The 23,260-nt window shown below is 41.5% G+C and overlaps 1 protein-coding gene and 1 long non-coding RNA gene across 4 annotated transcripts in view; both read left to right on the forward strand.

Moving 5' to 3' along the window:
* Window positions 1-23,260, forward strand: part of LOC115154331 (vacuole membrane protein 1) — a 107,408-nt gene that overhangs the window by 78,261 nt on the left and 5,887 nt on the right. The gene's annotated exons all lie outside the window — the stretch shown is intronic.
* On the forward strand, window positions 678-18,078 carry LOC115154333 (uncharacterized). Its single transcript, XR_003867871.1, has 3 exons — window positions 678-688; window positions 10,165-10,167; window positions 17,698-18,078. It is a non-coding gene; the product is annotated as an uncharacterized LOC115154333 (long non-coding RNA).

A 23,260-nucleotide genomic window follows, 5' to 3' on the forward strand; every position in this document is an offset into this window, starting at 1 on the left:
CTTTAACTACCTACCCATGCCAATTGCCACATTTATTTAACCCCTTTGCTGCCTGTCCACATTTCCATTCATGAACCTTTTCATTGCCTGTTTTGGCCTATTTATTGTCCAGAGTTCTTTTACACTTGCAATCAATGCGAAATCATCTTCTTTTTTAAGTGGATTTTTTCAGTTTTATATGTATTGATTAACATTCTTTCAGTGAAAATGCTCCGATTTTCTTATGTTGTTTGGTCGCAGTAAGCAGTGGTACAGTTAAGGACTGTAGAATTATGGTAGTTATAATCTCCTGTAAAAGTGTTGTTTGGTCGCAGTAAGCAGTGGTACAGTTAAGGACTGTAGAATTATGGTAGTTATAATCTCCTGTAAAAGTGTTGTTTGTGTTGTTGGTAATCATTTTTTAAACAAATAAGACCGTTATGGTTTTAATGATGTTTAGACACAGCAATGGAATATCTGGTGATATCGCTGTTCTCCCTATGGGCGTATCACAACCACCGTTTCTCATATATTTATCTATACACAGCTCATAAAAAGAGACCCCCTGTATCTCTTAGTAAATTATGTTTTAATATTTACTCTAGATCCTGTTGAAATGATTGAGAAAACTGCTCTCCCAGGCCCCAACGGTTTTCCTGTACAGCCAGTTTTATAGTACAACGGTCATAACTTGACTGTTAACGTTGTTGTGACATTTTTTTTAACCTTTAGTGTTCATATTGTATAGTCTTCAGACAGACATGTTTTTTTAACCTTTATTGTTCATATGGTATAGTCTTCAGACAGACATGTTTTTTAACCTTTAGTGTTCATATTGTATAGTCTTCAGACAGACATGTTTTTTAACCTTTAGTGTTCATATTGTATAGTCTTCAGACAGACATGTTTTTTAACCTTTAGTGTTCATATTGTATAGTCTTCAGACAGACATGTTTTTTAACCTTTAGTGTTCATATTGTATAGTCTTCAGACAGACATGTTTTTTTAACCTTTAGTGTTCATATTGTATAGTCTTCAGACAGACATGTTTTTTAACCTTTAGTGTTCATATTGTATAGTCTTCAGACAGACATGTTTTTTAACCTTTAGTGTTCATATTGTATAGTCTTCAGACAGACATGTTTTTTAACCTTTAGTGTTCATATTGTATAGTCTTCAGACAGACATGTTTTTTTAACCTTTAGTGTTCATATTGTATAGTCTTCAGACAGACATGTTTTTTAACCTTTAGTGTTCATATTGTATAGTCTTCAGACAGACATGTTTTTTTAACCTTTAGTGTTCATATTGTATAGTCTTCAGACAGACATGTTTTTTAACCTTTAGTGTTCATATTGTATAGTCTTCAGACAGACATGTTTTTTAACCTTTAGTATTCATATTGTATAATCTTATGACAGATATTCTCTGTGCAGCTGTGGTGATAGCTGTCAATATTTAACTAATTGTTTTTCATTTACTCAAACAAACAAATATTGACTGTATTGCGTCATTGCAAATCATTGCTGTGCTTACAAATCTTATTCTAAATTCTTTAAAAACACTTCAAAATGTACAGTATATGTTGGAGTGGGGTGAAATAACAGACGACTTCTCAAGTTTTATTAGATCAAATTTGTTCTAGTTTATTCTGCTATTTTCTTATTGAAAGTTCTGAAATAAATCAAAGCCATATTTGTTTATTGAAATTGTTTCATTTAACGATCCCGCCATATTTACACCATCTTTTACTCTCTTTTCCTCAGTTTCCTCATTGTTGTTATATTGTTTTGTTTCATCTGCATTTTCTACAATTTAATTGCAAAAAGATGACTATACCATGTCTGTCTCAAATGGAAAGAGGAGTGAAAGCGTTAAGTCACGGCATTCCTTGAATTAATTGACCTTTGGACTTGTGATGATTTCACTCTCACATGATATGAGAGAGTAGATTCATTTCCCTCTTCTTGTTAGTCAGTCAGGTTAGCCATTTATCATAACTGCACAGATACATATAAGTCAATGCCCTTTTAACCTCACATAGAGAAACATGGCGAACAATTACAGCACTGGGAAAGAGCCATTAAACGCAAATGTTTAAACACGTGTTGTTGGACTATTGTCAACTTGTAAAGATCCATTTCTCTATTGTTCAGCCCGTTCATATGTCAATGTATCAGAAAGATTTTGTATAAATCTTCTTGGCACTAAAATAGCCTAAACAGACAGTTTTGCCCAGGAGATTTGAGGATGAGCCCTTTTCATTTGAGTCCATCTGAACATCTGCTGAACAATAGACAGCAATTGAGCACAGAGGAGGAACCTCTGGTACACAACTTTAAAATAACCATAATATGCTGTAAATTCCCCTATCGCAAGTCATAGCTTGACCTTTTATGAGACACAGTATCATTTCTCACCCAACACAATTATATTCCCTGGACCTTTAGGTCATTTTGAAAACAAATATTTGAAATTATAAGAAAATACAAGTTTACTCTATGTAGGTATATTTGGTCAAGATTGTCAGATTTGAAACCCAGTTGAAAGGAGATGTAAATCAAATCAAACTTTATTTGTCACATGCGCCGAATACAACAGAACCGTGAAATGCTTACTTTACAAGCCCTTAACCAACAATGCAGTTCAAGAAAAAGTTAAGAAAATATTTACCAAATAACTAAAGTGAAAAATAATAAAAAGTAACAATAAAATAACAATAACGAGGCTATATACCAGGGTTACCGGTACCGAGTCAATGTGCAGGGGTACAGGTTAGTCGAGGTCATTTGTAGATGTAGGTAGGGGTGAAGTGACTATGCATAGATAATAAATAGCGAGTAGCAGCAGTGTAAAAACAAATGGGGGGTGTCAATGTAAATAGTCCAGGTGGCCATTTGATTAGTTGTTCAGCAGTCTTATGGCTTGGGGGTAGAAGCTGTTAAGGAGCCTTTTGGTCCTAGACTTGGTGCTCCGGTACCGCTTGCCGTGCGGTAGCAGAGAGAACAGACTAAGACTTGGGTGACTGGAGTCTTTGACAATATTTTGGGCCTTCCTCTGACACCGCCTAGTATATAGGTCTTGGATGGCAGGAAGCTTGGCCGCAGTGATGTACTGGGCCGTATGCATTACCCTCAGTAGCGCCTTACGGTCAGATGTGGAGCAGTTGCCATACCAGGCGGTGATGCAACCGGTCAGGATGCTCTCGATGGTGCAGCTGTAGAAATTTTTGAGGATCTGCCCATGCCAAATCTTTTCAGTCTCCTGAGGGGGAAAAGGTGTTGTCGTGCCTTCTGCACGACTGTCTTGGTGTGCTTGGACCATGATAGTTAGTTGGTGATGTGAACACCAAGGAACTTGAAATTCTCAACCCGCTCCACTACAGCCACGTCGATGTTCATGGGGGCCTGTTCGGCCCGCCTTTTCCTGTAGTCCACGATCCGCTCCTTTGTCTTGCTCACATTGAGGTAGAGGTTGTTGTCCTGGCACCACACTGCCAGGTCTCTGACCTCTTCCCAATAGGCTGTCTCATCGTTGTCGGTAATCAGGCCTTCCACTGTGGTGTCGTCAGCAAACTTAATGATGGTGTTTGAGTCGTGTTTGGCCACGCAGTTATCGGTGAACAGTGAGTACAGGAGGGGACTAAGCACACACCCCTGAGGGGCCCAAGTATTGAGGATCAGCGTGGCAGATCAGTTGTTGCCTACACTTACCACCTGGGCGTGGCCTGTCAGGAAGTCCAGGATCCCTTTACCTGACTAACCACACCTTTACTTTTAACCCTTTAATATTAACTCTTTAACTACCTACCCATGCCAGTTGCCACATTTATTTAACCCCTTTGCTGCCTGTCCACATTTCCATTCATGAACCTTTTCATTGCCTGTTTTGGCCTATTTATTGTCCTATCCACCAGAGTTCTTTTACACTTGCAATCAATGTGAAATCATCTTCTTTTTTGAGGTTGCAGAGGGAGGTGTTTAGACCCAGGGTCCTTAGCTTAGTGATGAGCTTTGTGGGCACTATGGTGTTGAACGTTGAGCTGTAGTCAATGAACAGCATTCTCACATAAGTGTTCCTTTTGTCCAGGTGGGGAGTGAGATTGAGATTGAGTCATCTGTGGATGTGTTGGGGAAATATTCGAATTGGAGTGGGTCTAGGGTATCCGGGATAATGCTGGTGAAGTGAGACATGACCAGCCTTTCAAAGCACTTCATGACTACCGACGTGAATGCTACGGGGCGGTAATCATTTAGGCAGGTTACCTTTGCTTCCTTGGGCACAGGGACTATGAGGGTCTGCTTGAAACACGTAGGTAATACAGACTCGGTGAGGTTGAAAATGTCAGTGAAGACACTTGCCAGTTGGTCCATGCATACTTTGAGTACACGTCCTGGTAATCCGTCTGGCCCGCGGCTTTGTGAATGTTGGCAATTATCACACAGTCGTCCGGAACAGCTGGTGATCTGATGCGTGCTTCAGTGCTGCTTCCCTCGATGCGAGCATAAAATACATTTAGCTCATCTGGTAGGCTCGCGTCATTGGGTAGCTGGGTTTCCCTTTGTAGTCCGTAATAGTTTTCAAGCCTCGCCACATCCGTCGAGCGTGTGGTAGGATTCAATCTTAATCCTATATTGACACTTTGCCTGTTTGATGGTTCGTCTGAGGGCGTAGCGGGATTTCTTATAAGTGTCCGGATTAGTGTCCCACTCCTTGAAAGCAGCAGTTCTAAACTTTAGCTCGATGCGGATGTTGCCTGGAATCCATCACTTCTGGTTGAGATATGTATGTACGGTCACTGTGGAGACGATGTCGTCGATGCACTTATTGATGAAGCCAGTGACTGAGGTGGTATACTCCTCAAAGCCATTGGATGAATCCTGGGAACATATTCAAATCAAATCAAATTTTAGTGGTCACATACACGTGATTAGCAGATGTTATTGTGGGTGTAGCGAAATACTTGTGGTTCCAGCTCCGACAGTGTAGTAATATCTAACAAGTAATATCTAACAAATTACACAACATATACCCAATACACACAAATCTAAGTAGGAATGAATATACATATGGACGAGCGATGTCAGAGCGGAACAGACTAAAATACAGTAGAATAGTATGGAATACAGTATATACAGTTGAAGTCGGAAGTTTACATACACCTTAGCCAAATACATTTAAACTCACTTTTTCACAATTCCTGACATTTATTCCAAGTAAAAATTCCCTGTATTAGGTCAGTTAGGACCACCACTTTATTTTAAGAATGTGAAATGTCAGAATAATAGTAGAGAGAATTATTTATTTCAGCTTTTATTTCTTTCATCACATTCCCAGTGGGTCAGAAGTTTACATACACTCAATTAGTATTTGGTAGTATTGTCTTTAAATTGTTTAACTTGGGTCAAATGTTTCAGGTAGCCTTCCACAAGCTTCCCACAATGAGTGGGGTGAATTTTGGCCCATTCCTCCTGACAAAGCTGGTGTAACTGAGTCAGGTTTGTAGGCCTCCTTGCTCACACACGCTTTTTCAGTTCCGCCCACAACTTTTCTATAGAATTGAGGTCAGGGCTTTGTGATGGCCACTTTGTTGTCCTTAAGCCATTTTGCCACAACTTTGGAAGTATGCTTGGGGTCATGGGCGGCAGGGTAGCCTAGTGGTTAGAGTGTTGAACTAGTAATTGAAAGGTTGCAAGTTTGAATCCCCGAGCTGACAAGGTACAAATCTGTCGGTCTGCCCCTGAACAAGGAAGTTAACCCACTGTTCCTAGGCCGTCATTGAAAATAAGAATTTGTTCTTAACTGACCTGCCTAGTTTAAATAAAGGTTAAAAAAAATGTCCATTTGCGACCAAGCTTTAACTTCCTGACTGATGTCTTGATGTTGCTTCAATATATCCACATAATTTTCCTGCCTCATGATGCCATCTATTGTGTGAAGTGCACCAGTCCCTCCTGCAGCAAAGCACCCCCACAACATGACACTGACACCCCTGTGCTTCACGGTTGGGATGGTGTTCTTCGGCTTGCAAGCCTCCCCCTTTTTCCTCCAAACATAACAATGGTCATTATGGCCAAACAGTTCTATTTTTGTTTCATCAGACCAGAGGACATTTCTCCAAAAAATACAATCTGAGCGGCCTGTCAGGTTATGTCGATATAGGGCTTGTTTTACTGTGGATGTAGATACTTTTGTCCCTGTCTCCTCCAGCATCTTCACAAGGTCCTTTGCTGTTGTTCTGGGATTGATTTGCACTTTTCTCACCAAAGTACGTTCATCTCTAGGAGACAGAACGCGTCTCCATCCTGAGTGGTTGTAATAAGGGTCGTCTAAAGGAGACCAAAATGCGGCGTGTGAAGTGGTCATATTTACTTTTAATGAAAACACTGCAAAGTAACAAAACGACCAACAACAGTCCCGTCAGGTACAAACAACGAAACGGAAAACAACCACCCACAAAACCCCATGAAAAACAGGCTGCGTAAGTATGGCTTCCAATCAGAGACAACGAAAAACACCTGCCTCTGATTGGAAACCATACCCGGCACCAACATAGAAAATACAACATAGAACGACAATCTAGACAACCCACATAGAAAACAGAAAACCCAAAATACATAGACAAAAACACCCCCCTGTCACACCCTGACCAATCTACTATGGAAAAATGACCTCATACTGAGGTCAGAACGTGACAGTAACCCCCCCCCAAAGGTGCAGACTCTGACTTTACCTAAACCAAAAAAAACAGCATAAGCCCCAAACACAAAGGGAGGGCAGGGAGGGTGACAACAGTCTATGGTGGCTCATATGCAACACCCAGAACCTTCCTCTTCTCCCGATCCTCCAGCAACGGAGGTGGCTCTGGCTTAGGGCGAAACCTCCATTCCGCCCGTAGATTCCTCTGCTTCTGTAACATAAGCCTGTAGATCATTATTGGAGGAATCGGATTGTAGATCCCTACCGGAATCCCTGTGCTGTAGACCACTACTGGAGGTTCCGACCTCCAAGCCGCCGCTGGAGGTTCTGGGCTGCAGGCCGCCGCTGAAGGCTCTTGGCTGCAGACCGCCGCTGAAGGCTCTTGGCTCTTGGCTGCAGACCGCCGCTGAAGGCTCTGGGCTGCAGACCGCCGCTGAAGGCTCTGGGCTGCAGACCGCCGCTGAAGGCTCTGGGCTGCAGACCGCCGCTGAAGGCTCTGGGCTGCAGACCGCCGCTGAAGGCTCTGGGCTCTTGGCTGCAGACCGCCGCTGAAGGCTCTGGGCTGCAGACCGCCGCTGAAGGCTCTGGGCTGCAGACCGCCGCTGAAGGCTCTGGGCTGCAGACCGCCGCTGAAGGCTCTGGGCTGCAGACCGCCGCTGAAGGCTCTGGGCTGCAGACCGCCGCTGAAGGCTCTGGGCTGCAGACCGCCGCTGAAGGCTCTGAGTTGCAGACCGCCGCTGAAGGCTCTGGGTTGCAGACCTCCGCTGAAGGCTCTGGGTTGCAGACCACCACTGAAGGCTCTGGGCCGCAGACCACCGCTGAAGGCTCTGGGCCGCAAACCTCCGCTGAAGGCTCTGGGCCGCGGACCTCCGCTGAAGGCTCTGGGCCGCGGACCTCCGCTGAAGGCTCTGGGCCGCGGACCTCCGCTGAAGGCTCCGGGCCGCGGACCTCCGCTGAAGGCTCCGGGCCGCGGACCTCCGCTGAAGGCTCCGGGCTGAGGAGCGTCGCTGGAGGCTCCGGGCTGAGGAGCGTCGTTGGAGGCTCCGGACTGGGGAGCGTCGCCGGCGGCTCCGGGCTGAGGAGCGTCGCCAGCGGCTCCGGGCTGAGGAGCGTCGCCAGAGGCTCCGGGCTGAGAAGTGTCGCCGGAGGCTTCCGACGGAACAGCGTCGCTGGAGGCTCCGGACTAGAATGCGTCATCAGCGGATCCGAACTTATGACCGTTGCTACTGACTCCATGCCATAGAACATTTCAATAGGTTCCTCGCCAAGGATCATCCTTACGGGCGTCGGACCATCGACTATCACTGGAGGCTTTTTACGAGGAGCAGAATCGGTCTCACCGAACTGGGGAGACGCACGAAGGGCCGAGTGCTCACAGCAGGCACTGGCTGTACCGGCTTATGAATGCGCACTGGAGGGAGGGTGCGAGGAGCAGGAATCGGTCTCACCAGACTGGGGAGACACACTAAGGGCCGAGTGCTCACAGCAGGCACTGGCCGTACCGGGTTATGGATGCGCACTAGAGGAAGAGTGCGAGGAACAGGCACAGGACATACTGTGCTATGGAGGCGCACTGGAGAGAGAGTGCGAGAGGCAGGCACATGCTCGCTACAAAAAGCACGAGTAGTTGACTCAGGCCTCAACCCTTGCCCAGCCAAACTACTCGTGTGCCCAGTTTTTGGGGCTGCCTCCCGTTTCTTCCAGGTAAGTTCCGAAATCTCTCGATTACCTGGCCCCAAGTCCAGTTTCTCCTTCCCACCATTCTTCCACTGACCAGGTGTCCATATCTACCCGGGCACGTCGCTTGATCCAATCATGGTGGGTGGTTCTGTAATAGGCGTCGTATAGAGGGGACCAAGGTGCAGCATGTGAAGTGCTCATATTTACTTTTAATGAAAACACTTTGCAAAATAACAAAACGACCAACAACAGTACCCGGCACCAACATAGAAAATACAATATAGAACCACAATCTAGACAACCCACATAGAAAACCCAAAATACATAGACAAAACACCCCCCTGTCACACCCTGACCAATCTACTATGGAAAAATGACCTCATACTAAGGTCAGAACGTGACAATGGTATGAGAGCTGCGTGGTCCCATGGTGTTTATACTTGCGTACTATTGTTTGTACAGATGAACGTGGTACCTTCAGGCATTTGTAAATTGCTCCCAAGGATGAACCAGACTTGTGGAGGGCTACAATTCTTTTTTTTTCTTCATGATGTGAAGCAAAGAGGCACTGAGTTTGAAGGTAGACCTTGAAATACATCCACAGGTACACCTCAAATTGACTGAAAATATGTAAATTAGCCTATCAGAAGCTTCCATAGCCATGACATCATTTTCTGGAATTTTCCAAGTTGTTTAAAGGCACAGTCAACTTAGTGACTAAGATACCGTAGAATAGTATAGAATACAGTATATACATATGTGATGAGTAATGAGTAATGCAAGATATGTATTCCAGTCTGTGCTAGCAAAACAGTCCTGTAGCGTAGCATCAATGTCATCTGACCACTTCTCTATTGAGCAAGTCACTGATACTTCCTGCCAGTGGTGGAAAAAGTACTAATTTGTCATACTTGAGTAAAAGTAAAGATACCTTAATAGAAAATGACTCAAGAAAAAGTGAATGTCACACAGTAAAATACTACTTGAGTAAAAAAAAAAAAAGTTAACATTTTTGGTTTTAAATGTACTTAAGTATCAAAAGTAAATGGAACTGCTAAAATCTACTTACGTATGAAAAGTAAAAGTAAAAGTAAATTCCGTATATTAAGCGTATATATTTTTTTCAATTGACAGATAGCCAGGGGCACATTCCAACACTCAGACATAATTTGCAAACGAATAATTTGTGTTTAGTGAGTCTACCAGCTCAGAGGCAGTAGGTATGACCAGGGCTGTTCTCTTGATAAGTGTGTGAATTGGACCATTTTCCTGTCAAAATGTAATGAGTACTTTTGGGTGTCAGGGAAAATGTATGGAGTAAAAAGTACATTATTTTCTTTAGGAATGTAGTGAAGTAAAAGTAAAAGTTGGCAAAAATATAAATAGTAAAGTACAGATGCCCCAAAAAACTACTTAAGTAGTACTTACAAGTATTTTTACTTAAGTACTTTACACCATTGCTTCCTGCTTTAGTTTTTGCTTGTAAACAGGATTTAGGAGGATAGAATTATGGTCAGATTTGCCAAATGGTGGGAGAGCTTTGTACGCGTCTCTGTATGTGGAGTAAAGGTGGTCTAGATTTTCTTCCCTCTGGTTGCACATGACATGCTGGTAGAAATGTGGTAAAACTGATTTAAATTTGCCTGCATTAAAGTCCCCGGCCACTAGGAGCGCCGATTCTGGATGAGCATTTTCTTGTTTGCTTATGGCCTAATACAGTTAGTTGAGTGCGCTCTTAGTGCCAGCGACGGTTTGTGGTGGTAAATAGGCTGCTACGAATAATATAGATGAGAACTCTCTTGGTAGATAGTGTGGTCTACAGCTTATCATAAGGTATTCTACCTCAGGCGAGCAATACCTCAAGACTTCTTTAATATTAGACATCGCGTACCCGCTGTTGTTGACATATAGACACACACAACCGCCCCTCGCCTTACCAGACGTAGCTTCTCTGTCCTGCCGATGCATGGAAAATCCCGCCAGCTCTATATTATCTGTGTCGTCGTTCAGCCACAATTCGGTGAAACACAAGATATGGCAGTTTTTAATGCCCTGTTGGTAGAATAGTCTTGATCGTATATCATCCATTTTGTTTTCAGAACTTGCTCTTGGCATACAACACATCTCAATATTTTTGTAATGTATTGTTAATTCATAATAGAAAGCTTTTATATGATGTGGTGGTCCTGATAAGACTGAAGCCACCGGTATATTATATTTGATGACTTATGATGATGTCTCCTCATCAAAAGAGAATGCTTTTCCTGTGATGGTTGTCATGGTGGATCAGAATGTGCCCCTCTCTCATCTCATTTAGCTTCTGATTGAAGTCTAGAGCGATCATAAATAAAGACGAACATTTTTGATATCTTGGTAAGAGTGCCAGCACACCACAACCATAAATAAAGAATCTTTCATCACATCCTATCCCTGTTTAGTGTTGCCAAACCATTCATATAATAATCACAGAGGATAGAGCTTATCATGCTACTTCCTGTATGATATGATGTCCCACAGCTGCATGGCACACCAGACTCATCATGACACCCCCCAAGTCACAATGACTCTGCTGGTGTAATCAGATAATCAGCATGTTTCTTTGTTACCATCCCCCGTTGCTTCCCTCTCTTGTTATCTGTGATAAAAGACTAGTCAGTGTGGTTGGGATTCCAGAGGAAAACACACACATCATTGTAAGTGACTTACTGGAACTGGAGAGGTTGTTTGGTTTCCTGTGTTAATCATGCTTGATGAGTGTCAGTAATGAGAGCTCAGTGATTAGATACTGTATTTATTCCACCCCAGCCCCAGCCTAAAGGGATGTTTGATGTCTGCAGTATTAATAATAATAACTTTATTTCTATAAAGCTTTTCAATATAAGTAACAAAGTGTTTCACATCAAAATAAAAGTACTATCAAAGAAACAAAGACAAGAGGAAGGAGAAATGGAAAAGAAAGAGAAGCAGCTAGCCTTATCTCCAACCTAGAATGGTCCACAGCGCCCTGCCAGAGGATCTCAGGCTGCGTCCTTGCTCGTAGGGAGATAAAGGATCTGAGATATAGGATGGGTCTAAACCAAGCGTAGCCATAAACGTGATTCATAAAATGTATTCTAAAGTGACTTGTAGCCAGTGTGGAGAAGCTGAAATAGGTGTCATGGTTACATTTTCTGGTGCCAGTTAAAAGCCGAGCGGCAGAATTTTGAACTAACTGTAGACGGAGTGATTTATGATTGAGGCATGTATACAAAGAATTACAGTAATATATGTGTGAGGAAATAAAAGCATGTATAACTTTCTCCAGATCAGTGACTGAAATAAAATATTTGACTTTTGCTATATTTCTTAGATGATAAAAGCAGAACTGGACAACCCTTTTTTACATGCAGCTCGAGGTTTAGGTCAGGGTCAAAGAAAACGCCAAGGCTTATGGACATAAGCTTTACATTGGTGGACAAATTACCAAGGTTATCTACAATCTGGGTTCTAGCAAGGTGGGGGCCAAATAAAACAACCTCTGATTTCCTATCATTGAGCTGGAGACATTTGTCAGACATCCAACATTTGATCTCATCTCAGCAAGACACTTGTGAAGGGTAGCTACCTTAGCTTGGTCCCTGGGTCTGGTTGGTAAATAGAGCTGCGTGTCATCTGCATAGCAGTACGGCTGTGCATTTAGGCTGGAGTAGTGGTGAGACTGGCGGGTTCAGCCAGCTATTCAACACAACAGCCAGATCACATGAGATGACATGTGGGAATGAAAGGGTTCTTGATGATTATATTGTATAGTTTCAGACACTGATTCAGTGTCTGCAAGACTATGGCATTTCTGGTCTAGGTCTGAGTTGTCCATACAGTTTGAGTCATTGTGGCTATGTCCTTGAGAAAGCTTATGCGGTTCACTTCACAGCAAAAAAAACATTGGTCCATGTTAGGCGTGTGTGTGTGTGTGTGTGTGTGTGTGTGTGTGTGTGCTATTTTGTAGCATTTTTACCCACTTACTGTAACTATACTGTACTTACTGTTTTTAGATCTTGAAAGCAGCATGGGAATTCCCTGGATGATAATCAATCACTTAGATTGAAGCCCATCTACTGCGGTCAATCAGCCACTGTAACATGTAGTGTATTGTAATTCAGTAATCCCTCAGATTGTATGTCAATGGATGGGATTATTGGTGAGAGGTCCATTGAGATGCTGGGGCTGGTGTGGTGAAAAACCAGGCTGACTGGGGGTCTCCCTATGAATGGCAGGGATAGAGAATGGGGAAAAAAGGGATCCTCTCCATGAGAAGGTATCAATTTCCATGTGAGTCCATCTCTTAGTGTGGAGCCCATTTTAAGCACAATGTCCATGCAGATGGCCTTTCCTGCTCCCTGCCTCCCAGACCAACTAACACTAAACTACAGTAAGCTTAACCCTGTGAGCCTTTTTTTTATTGAACTTTTATTTAATCAGGGGAACCCATTGAGACCAGGGTGCACTGAGCCCTGCTCATAGGGAGGGCTTGGAGGATGCAGAGGGAGAGGGAGAGAGAGCGAGAGAGAGAGCGAGAAAGAGTGAGAGAGAGTGATGTGTGCCTGGGATAATTGTGTTTGTATCAGTAACTGACCAGTTATAAAGATCTGACAGAGAATTATCCAAATTTCCTCATAAATTCTATCAGGAATTTACCAGATACTAAGTAATTGTTTTAAATGAAGGTGAACTTTAGGCCTAGGTGATGAATTAAATGTAGGTTAAGTTTGGATCATTATGGTGACTCCTCACCTCTCACAAGATTCTATTAGCAATTCCAAAATCAAATCAAAGTTAAATGAATGACTTTGAGTGAAACCCCTTCATGTTTATTCCAGGGTTATGGAATGCACCTCACTGGTCCTTATAAATAGCCAGACTCTCATTGAGAAATATGAGCAAATTCTTCCTATTAACGCAATCTGCAGGAAGGGTGGAGGTTGTTTGAGGGTTTTGGGTAGGGCTGGGTGGTGGGGGTGTTTTTTTGCAGGGAGGGCCGACAGGAAGGTCCACATGATTTTCCCCCTTATGTTGTTAGTTGTTAGTCACTGGCTGCTGAGAACGAAGGCTGGGAAAAGACCTCACAAAGATGGCATTTATCAAGCCTATAGTGGCAGGCCGGGCCAGGCCTCTCTAGGGGGAAACAGTCGGATCTCTCATTTAGGAGGACAGGAGAGAGGGGTCAGAGCAGAGGAGAGAGTGATGGAGGGCCAGATTGGGGTTGACGGTATTTATAACAGAGTCGTTAAGTTTAATGCAAGTCACAACGGGGAGCCCCTTTACTCATCTCCTCTTCTTATGATTACAGCGCTTGGCTCCCTCAAAAAACACATTTCTCTCAATCAGAGAGGGTTTGAGAAATACATAAGAACTTGGAGAGCTTGCTCGGTCTGTCCAGAATCCAGGTGGTCTTCACTAAGTTCATAAAATAATATGACTTATTAAATGACAGTTATAAGTGATATTTGAATTTATTTATTTAACTTTTATTTAACCAGTAAAGACACTTGAGGTTAGAAAACCTCTTTTGCAAGGGCGACTTGGCAAGAGGTCAGTAGGAAAGTATGATATAGGTGATATGTATACAGTACCAGTCAAAAGTTTGGACACACCTACTCATTCCAGGGTTTTTGTTTATTTTTACTGTTTTTTACATTGTAGACTAATAGTGAAGACATCAGAAATATGAAATAACACATATGGAATCATGTAGTAACCAAAAAAGTGTTAAACAAATCAAAATATATTTTATATTTGAGATTCTTCAAAGTAGACACCCTTTGCCTTGATGAAAGCTTTGCACACTCTTGGCATTCTCTCAACCAACTTCATGAGGTAGTCACCTGGAATGCATTTCAATTAACAGGTGTGCCTTGTTAATTTGTGCAATTTCTTTCCTTCTTAATGTGTTTGAAACAATCAGTGGTGTTGTGACAAGGTAGGGTTGGTATACAGAAGATAACCCTATTTGGTGAAAGACCAAGTCCATATTATTGCAAGAGTTTGTTAAAGAAATCAAAATGTATTTTATATTTTCGATTCTTCAACGTAGCCATCCTTTGCCTTGTGGAAAATAGTCAAAATAAAGAATAACCCTTGAATTAGTAGGTGTGCCCAAACTTTTGACTGGTAGTGTATGTGGTCATTATCTCATTGAAGGCCTGTGAAGGGGTTGGTACTCTGTGTTCTGTTCTCTGTGTGCGTTTATGGTACAGATGAGTAAGAGTGGGGGAGATGGGGGTGAAGTAGAGGGTCAGATCAATGCACTGGGTCCGGTGTCATGTGTTGTTGCCCTTAAGTTTGGCGTGATCATCATTGCACGGCACGCTACTTCCTGCTTTATTCATCCCTGATTCATTTGTTTTTGTCTCCTGTTCCCCCAAGTATTTTTCATTTGTAGAGCATCATTGATTAAATTAGTAACAAACAACAAATCTATTATGACTTGATATAACGACATAATTCCTGTCTGATGTTAGTCAACATGATGTGAGTGTTTTGGATAGGTTAGTATCATCCTGTGGTCTGTTGTTGTGTATAGTGATGCTCTGTCTGTTTGATGCTGATGATGCTGATGATGCTATATGAAGTGCTGTATGAGCACCTCTCCCCAGAGATGGAGGACAAGTCATCAAAGAGCCGTCCAGTCCACCTCTGTTCACCCTGCGTCCTGAGTCACAGGCCTGCTTTACAGCGCTGTCTGTCTGTTACCAGAACACACGGCAGGGCAGGATGTTGCGCCAAGGCAACTCATTCAACATGAACACAAACAGAGCAGTGATATCAGAACAATGACAGCCAAGCTAATGAGTCAAAGGGTGTGTTTTAGAAGGGGTTTGTATCTAAATAGGGATTATTTACAGCTAATTTCTCCATACAAAGAGACTGAATAACAACTGTTTACTCTTGTACCTCTAACACCCTTTTATCAATTTGTGTTTGAAAAGATAGGGGATATACTTGATTAGACTTGTTATAAATGATTGGAAGAATGTTTAACTTGATAGTACTAATAGGTGATTTTGCAATTATCAGAGCTTCACATACATTTTTATCCATGGTCTTCATCTAATGGTTTTAAGTGTTTTTTTTTTTAAAGGAACATGTGAGGTTATTTATATTGAGAATCAAAATGTAGTTACTCTTTTTTAATGTTTTGATTGACCACACAGTGCCTTCAGAAAGTATTAATACACCTTGACTTATTCCACATTTTGTTGTGTTACAGCCTGATTTGAAAATTGATTACATTTTTTCTCTCCCATCTACACACAATACCCCATAATGGCAAAGTGAAAACATGTTTCTAGAAATGTTTGCAAATTGAATGAAAATGAAATACAGAAGTATTCACACCCCTGAGTCATCCATGTTAGAATCACATTTGGCAGCAAATACAGCTGTGAGTGTTTCTGGGTAAGTCTCTAAGAGCTTTGCACACCTGGATTGTACAATATTTGCACATAATTCTTCAAGCTCTGTCAAGTTGGTTGTTGATCATTGCTAGACAACCATTTTCATGTCTTGCCATAGATTTACCAGCTGATTTAAGTCAAAACTGTAACTAGGGCGCTCAGGAACATTCAGTGTCGTGTTGATAAGCAACTCCAGTGTATATTTGGCCTTGTGCTTTAGGTAATTGTCTTTATAAAAGGTGCATTTGTCTCCCAGTGTCTGTTCGATAGCAGACTGAACCAGGTTTTCCTCTAGGATTTTGCCTGTGCTTAGGTTTATTACGTTTCTTTTTATTCTAAAAAACCCCCTAGTCCTTGCCGATGACAAGTATTCATGCAGCCACCACCATGCTTGAAAATATATAGAGAGTGGTACTCAGTGATGTATTGTGTTGGATTTGCCCCAAACATATCTGTATTCAGGACAAAAATTACAATTCATTTCTGTGCCACATTTTTTGCAGTTACCTTATTGCAAACAGGATGCATTTTTATTCTTTACAGGCTTCCTTCTTTTCACTCTGTTATTTAGGTCGGTGTTGTGGAGTAACTACAATGTTGTTGATCCATCCTCAGTTTCTTCTACCACAGTCATTAAACTCTCTAACTGTTTTAAAGTCACCATTCACCTCATGGTGAAATCCTTGAACTGTTTCCTTCCTCTCTGACAAATGAGTTAGGAAGGACGCATGTATCTTTGTAGTGACTGGGTGTATTGATACACCCTCCAAAATGTAATTAAGAACTTCACCATGCTCAACGGGATATTCAATGTCTGCTTTTATTTTTATTTTTGCCCATCTAGCAATAGGTGCGCTTCTTTGTGAGGCATTGGAAAACCTCCCTGGTCTTTGTGGTAGAATCTGTGTTTTAAATTAACAGCTCGACTGAGGGACCTTACAGATAATTGTATGTGTGGGGCACAGAGATGAGGTAGTCATTCAAAAATCATGTTAAACACTATTATTATTAAACACAACTTCTGTGACTTGTGGCATATTTTTACTTCTGAACGTATTTAGGCTTGCCATAACAAAGGGGTTGAATACTTATTGACTCAAAACATTTCAGCTTTTCATTTTTAATTTGAAAAAATATATATTTTTTTACATAATTACACTTTGACATCATAGGGTATTGTGTGTAGGCCAGTGACATACACTCTCAATGTAATCCATTTTAAATTCAGGCTGTAACACAACAAAATGTGGGAAAAGTCAAGGGGTCTGAATACTTTCTGAAGGCACTGTAAATACTTTTTCACCTCAGGCAATAACAGTGGTTGCAAAGCACTGGAACTAGCAATAGACAATTGCTATTTTCTATCGTTGTAGTGTTAGGAAGGGGCAAGGTCAACAAAGTAGGTCTTGAACAGTACTTTCACTGGCTGTCTGTACATTTAACAGACAGACAGACGCATCCTGCCAAAGCGTATGCACAACCTAGCCACAAACCTGAGACTATTACTGTGCTCAAAGGGGAGACTGAAAAACTCCTTATGATTCACCGCTGAAGCACTTTCTCTCCCTTGTTCCGAGGTCTGACAATAAAAATATTAGAATTGAGTAAGAATAATATATTTATCTTAAATGGTTGCTATTTGTTCATGTGTTGTTATTTTTTATGCATGTAATGAAAGTAGAACATATTGTACACAATTTTAGAGCGAAAGACTGTCTTGCAGCCTGTGGGTTTCTCCAGCTCCATAGTAACCTATGTGGTGATCTGTGGAATGTCAAAGCAGATGATCAACAAGGTGAATGTATTATATGAGCCGCACGTACACAGCCACCCATTATTCACTGCATACTCTATAAGCCACACATTCTGCATTGGTCAGTCATAGATTTGTTACTTACATAATTAGTTTGATACATTATGAATATGGTATTCAGGTGAGGTTATCTATGAGATTATCTGTTTACTGTTGTGCGCATTCAGTTTGCATCCAAAATAGCTTTACACACACAGTGGTCCTGAAATGGTGTGACGATTTTGCAACAATAAATATAGCATGGGAGATATTCAACCTAGGTGGAGTGTCTCTGACTCAGTAGTGTGGCCATCGATACCTGGTTAAATAAAGGTGAAATATATATATTTTTTAAATGGATCAATGGGATCAGATCTGCCCAGGCAGACTCGGGTTCTAGCTTTCTCCCATACCCCCTGCTTCCCTGCCTCCCTCGTCTTGGCCTCTCCTGCATTCCAACTGGGAATCCTGGCCAGGCTAGTCAGGGCTGTCTCTATCCCTCTGTGAGTCAGTCAACCATCCCACTCCCCACACCCTACCTTTGGAAAGGCCAGCAGCACAGTCACTGAGTGACACAGACCTCTCACCTCATCACACCTCCTCAGCCACTCATAGACCCAGACCCGGGTGGTTGTTGGTGGGTTGTTGGGGGCTGTTTTATAGGACTACGTGCATGTGAGGTGACAGGAATAACAGAGTGCTATATATAATTGGTGCTCCTTGTTTCCTGGCAGTGGGCACCCCTGGGGGCAGGCAGTGTGTTTAGCTGGCAGTCCCTCCCTGCAGACCCGTGCTGATAAGTCATTTCCAAAAAAGAAGTGATCTCATCCCTTCTTCCCTCCCTCCCTTCATTGTTTAGTGCTCCCTCCTTTTTGTGAATTTGTCTGCGAGTACGTCTGTGAAAGAGATTGTGTGTGTGTGTGTGTGTCTGCCACAGATAGTTGAGAGGGAAGCAGGCAGGGTTGTGATAAACACACTGGCTGGGTAGTACTAGGGGGATCTCCATCCAAGAGCGGGCTCCATGCCTAAGTGATGAAGTCATTGGGAAAGAGCCTGATTCAACGGGACCAGATCAGACTGACACAGTGAGACATGGAGTCACACATACATTTTTTGCACCGTATTTTTCACCGTAACTCAACTAACTTTTTCTACACTCTTCACAAATCATTATCAGGGATTATTGCTTGCCTACATGGGCCATTATTACATGCAGGCATGTGCACATATAGAGTCCTAGGTGTGCTGGAGCACCTGCCCTTTTGATTGGTGGTGTTTTTTAAAACAAATTACAAATGTTTTCTCTCTTTTTTCTCTTGTAACTGTAAATGCAACGAATTGTCTATCAAAGGAGATCATCTTGAAAGACAGTCCCCCGCGACACGGGGGTGCGTTGCTGCATGAAGTACCCACCGGCGCCCAGCGGAGAAATGAATACCGCCAGTAGAAGGTTACTTTGGAGTTGTTAGCGTTTGTTATCTCATGGTGGGGCACAGAGGTGAAGTGGCCAACTGCAGTAAAGACTAGCTTGTTCTGACAGCATAGCCTAGCTAACTAGCTGATTCATCTAGTCTAGTAGTGGTTGTAGCAGAGATACTTAACTAACTCCCTTTCATCTCTGGTTCTCCCTGGCTTAGCCTACAATGTGTAGGTGTGTGTTTTTGTAGAAAATGAAGGCCTATGTAAAACACATCATGGACAATTTGGCTAGAGGAGCAGTAGAAAAGTAGGAGCACTGCCCTGATTATATATGCCATTATTACCAGATAACAACAATTCTACAGTTTGTGTTACATCTTGAACAAACTGTACATTGAAATATTATAATTGGAAAATTAGATGGAAACCTTTTAGATGAGTGGTTTAATCATAGATATTCATAGTTGTGACAAAGACTTCCAGGTTTCATTGTCTCAGATCAGACAGACACAATGCCATTAACACCAAGCCTGAGTTTCTGGCTGTATCTGGTTGTACTGGCAGAAGTGTTATGTTTGATGTGAACTTGGGCCCTGACGGTGTTGTGTTGAGTAACATTAACGGTTGCCTAAGCTCTTTGTTGTGATGTTGTAACCAGTTGGACCTGGCCAGGGGTTAGCTAGCTGTGCTCACTGTCATGTGAAAATTGTTCTCTTTCGCTGTCATGTCCTGCCCCTGGGCTGGGTGTGTGTGTGTGGGTATTTATGATTGTGCCACTAGTTTTCATGTGTATATTGTGGCTGCTTGTGGTCGTGTGTGTGTATGTGAGAGAGAGAGAGAAAGTGTGTGTGTGTGTGTGTGTGTGTGTGTGTGTGTGTGTGTGTGTGTGTGTGTGTGTGTGTGTGTGTGTGTGTGTGTGTGTGTGTGTGTGTGTCAGGCAGCTTCACAAGGGGCCAGGGGTCATAGGTTACCTCTGAATTGTGTTCTGTAGAATTTGGTCTCAAGGAAATGAACGCACCAAAATAAATGGGAATATAATATACGCGACAGAAGGAAATAGCTCATTAAAAAAAATGTCCCGTTGTTGACGGTCACAAATGAACTCTTTAATGTTTTGTCCTCTATGTAGGAGGAGGATGTATTGGTGGTGGTTTCGTTAAGGAAGCAAGTCTCCTTGTGAGATGTTAAGAACATGGCTCAGCACCTGAACATTCTACACCTCCCTGGTTATTTATCAATAAGTAGATTTTTCCTCCTTGATGTGACTTGGCCGTGAGTGGGTAGGCAAATAGACCTTCAAGGGCCAGACAGGGGCGAAATGAAACCATGGTTATCTGATTTGGCACTGCTCGTTTCTTACATATCATGATGCATTAGGTACTAGTCATTTCCATTCTTCTAAGTATGGCCTAGGCCCTATCTCTTACCTGTCAGCATGTGGATGTCCACAGGTCTCCCCAGTCAATCATGCTGGCAGGGCTTCAGTCACAGCCTCTCGTCTCCCTCATCATTAGACAGAACACTGTCAATTTGACCATTTGACCGTTTGACCGTCAGCGTATGGAGTGTGTGTGTGTATATGTCTGTCACTGTGTGTGCATGCATGTTTGCTTCAGTTGTTGTATGTTTCAGTGTGTGTGTCAGTGTGTGTGTCAGTGTGTGTGATGATACCGATACCTCCCATAGATCTGTAAGTCCTCAGTTCCCACCACTGACCTGAGACGTGAGCTCACAGGGTGAGGAGAAATAAGACTCATCATCTGCTTGATAAGGTCATCCCTGCATGAATCTATGCATCACTTCATTTAAATGGATCAGTACAGGCTTCATAAAGTTAACAAGAGAGTTAGTACACCCAAATGTGGCACAGCAGCTGATCTAGTATATCAATGTAAAAAGTAAGTGTCCACTGATAGTTTGCTGCAAAAGTGATCTGTTAGGTCAGTGATGCATTGCAAGTCTTAAAGTCACCCTGTGTCCTACCTGGCATCATCAAAGAGCTCCTGCTCCCACGTTATGTCCAGATAGTTTTTTTTAGCGTGGGCTCTGTAGTCCAAACATACCACCTCTTCTGGTCAATGACGCCATATATTTGTCCTCAATGTTGCATATTGATTAAATCTAACCTTAAATCTAACCAAAACAACATTGATTTATTTATCTTAGCTCTGAAGGCTTTTGATAACTTTTATCGCATATAATTGGGCTTTATTATGCATTTGTAGATTTTGTAGGACTTTATATGTAGCTTCAGTTTTAATATTTTTGTCAGATGTATTTATGTAGGCTCTGGTATATTGTGAGTCACTGAATGAAGACCCGTCTGATCTAGTACATGTTTGAGTTTTCTTAATTCATCAATAGTTAAAATTATCTGAAAAAATTAGGAGAAAAAATGTATGCTATGTTTTGTGTTTGATGTTGACATATTTTTTTTACTCCACATTTGAATCTTTTTGTCTCCCGTCGGAAACATTGCAATGTTTTCTCTCCCGTTGGATTGCATAATATTACTGCAATTTGGACTCCCTTGTTATGGTTTATTGAAAATAGAATTATCTCATTCAATGTGAAAAATGACATTTAGAATTAAATGTAGCATTTGTTCAACAATAGTTAAATCAGTAGCATCTCTTCACCAACATGCAAAAACAAACTGATTTTAGAAATTGCTGAATATTTCATACACTGGTGTGTAAAAATATATTTTATAGGGATTTTATAGAAACAAAATGTTCATAAAAGTATTATTTTGCAAAAGTTCCAGATACTGTATCACAAAATCACAAAGATAGAGTCCTGAAGTACTAAAATCATGTTTTTGACCATTGGCTTTAGAGTTTTCTGAAGGTAGAAGGCAGTCAAGAAATAGACTACTATTGATTGTAGAATTTGTGGTTGATTTTATACTTTGCTTAGGTTAATTTCCTTAGTTATTTGTATTAGATTCATGCTTTTAATAGATTTACGATTATAGAGTAAATGCATGACGTGATTCAAATCTATAATTTAAATGTGTGATATGTTTTTGTTCCGTTGCTGATACTTATGTCTGCTTGTTGTTCATTTAGAGAGACATTTTATTTTGAAATCGAGTGGCGTTATTTTATCTAGAATCTATATGGATCAATTGTGACTGATTACAAGAACTAGATAAGCCATATTCCTCTTTAATAGGGAAATCCTTTTTTATATTTGATTGTTAGGCTAATTCTAAAAGTGTCAATTTGGTTTTCTAGGTTTTTCTTGTTTGCATTGAATTATAATTATTCTCCACCCACCCACCCTATAACACCCACACTGTTGCTCTATAGTAAATATCTTTATGTTATAGTATTGTAAACCACATGATTTCAACAAACATGGTGGTTACAAGGTTTGTTCAGTAGCTGTAAGCAAATACCAGGAATGTATTGTTTACTGAATAGCACTATTTTATTAGCCTTTTACTGAAATACGGCTACTGCCATATTCTCCCTCTTATGATTAAAGAGCCAGCAAACTCAGGGTGTGGTTACAAAAATAATGGAAGAGAAAACATTTCATTTAAAAACTAGCAGAGAGTAAATCGACTACAATAATGAGCAATCACATTTTTTCATTTTTTTTAATCACAGCTATTTGAATGCATACCTTCAGAAATGCTATATTTTCCAGATTCCACATACTCACATTGTCTGAATGTAACATTTACAATTCCCCTTGAACAAAAATACATTACAATCACTGTCTGTGCCTCTTACAAAAATATAGCACAATATATGGTTTTAAAGATACTTACAGGTATATAATTCAACACAAGTCCAGAAGGTTCACAAAGCATTGGTCTGTAGAATGTTCTAGAAAGTTTGTGATAGTTCCAAAAGCTCAAAACAGGTAATTTTATGTACGTAAAGACACACAGATACAGCCCTGAGGTATTAAAGCATATTGGTGACTGTTAGGTTTGAGTTTGTGTCAACTTGTTACGTTTTGGTGTCAGGCTCATGACTCAGTGTTGCTCATCGTACAGGACATGAATTGAGCCCGCCATTTCTCAAACCCTGACTTGCTCTCTTTGTTCTTGTCAGTTTGTGTTTCAGTCAGTCGGAAATTGAATATCTGATCTGATTTTGAATGTATTTATTTGTCTTAGAGTTAAGTTATTACCAGAATTGTTGTACTATTTAGCATTTAGGAAGCGGTTTGGTTTATATGTGTGTGAAAAGTGCTGTAGAATGTGTAGGATGAATGGTGGAGGGGATGAATCTTTAATCCA

The sequence above is a fragment of the Salmo trutta genome, chromosome 19, assembly GCF_901001165.1.
Source record: "Salmo trutta chromosome 19, fSalTru1.1, whole genome shotgun sequence".
Classification (NCBI taxonomy): domain Eukaryota; kingdom Metazoa; phylum Chordata; class Actinopteri; order Salmoniformes; family Salmonidae; genus Salmo; species Salmo trutta.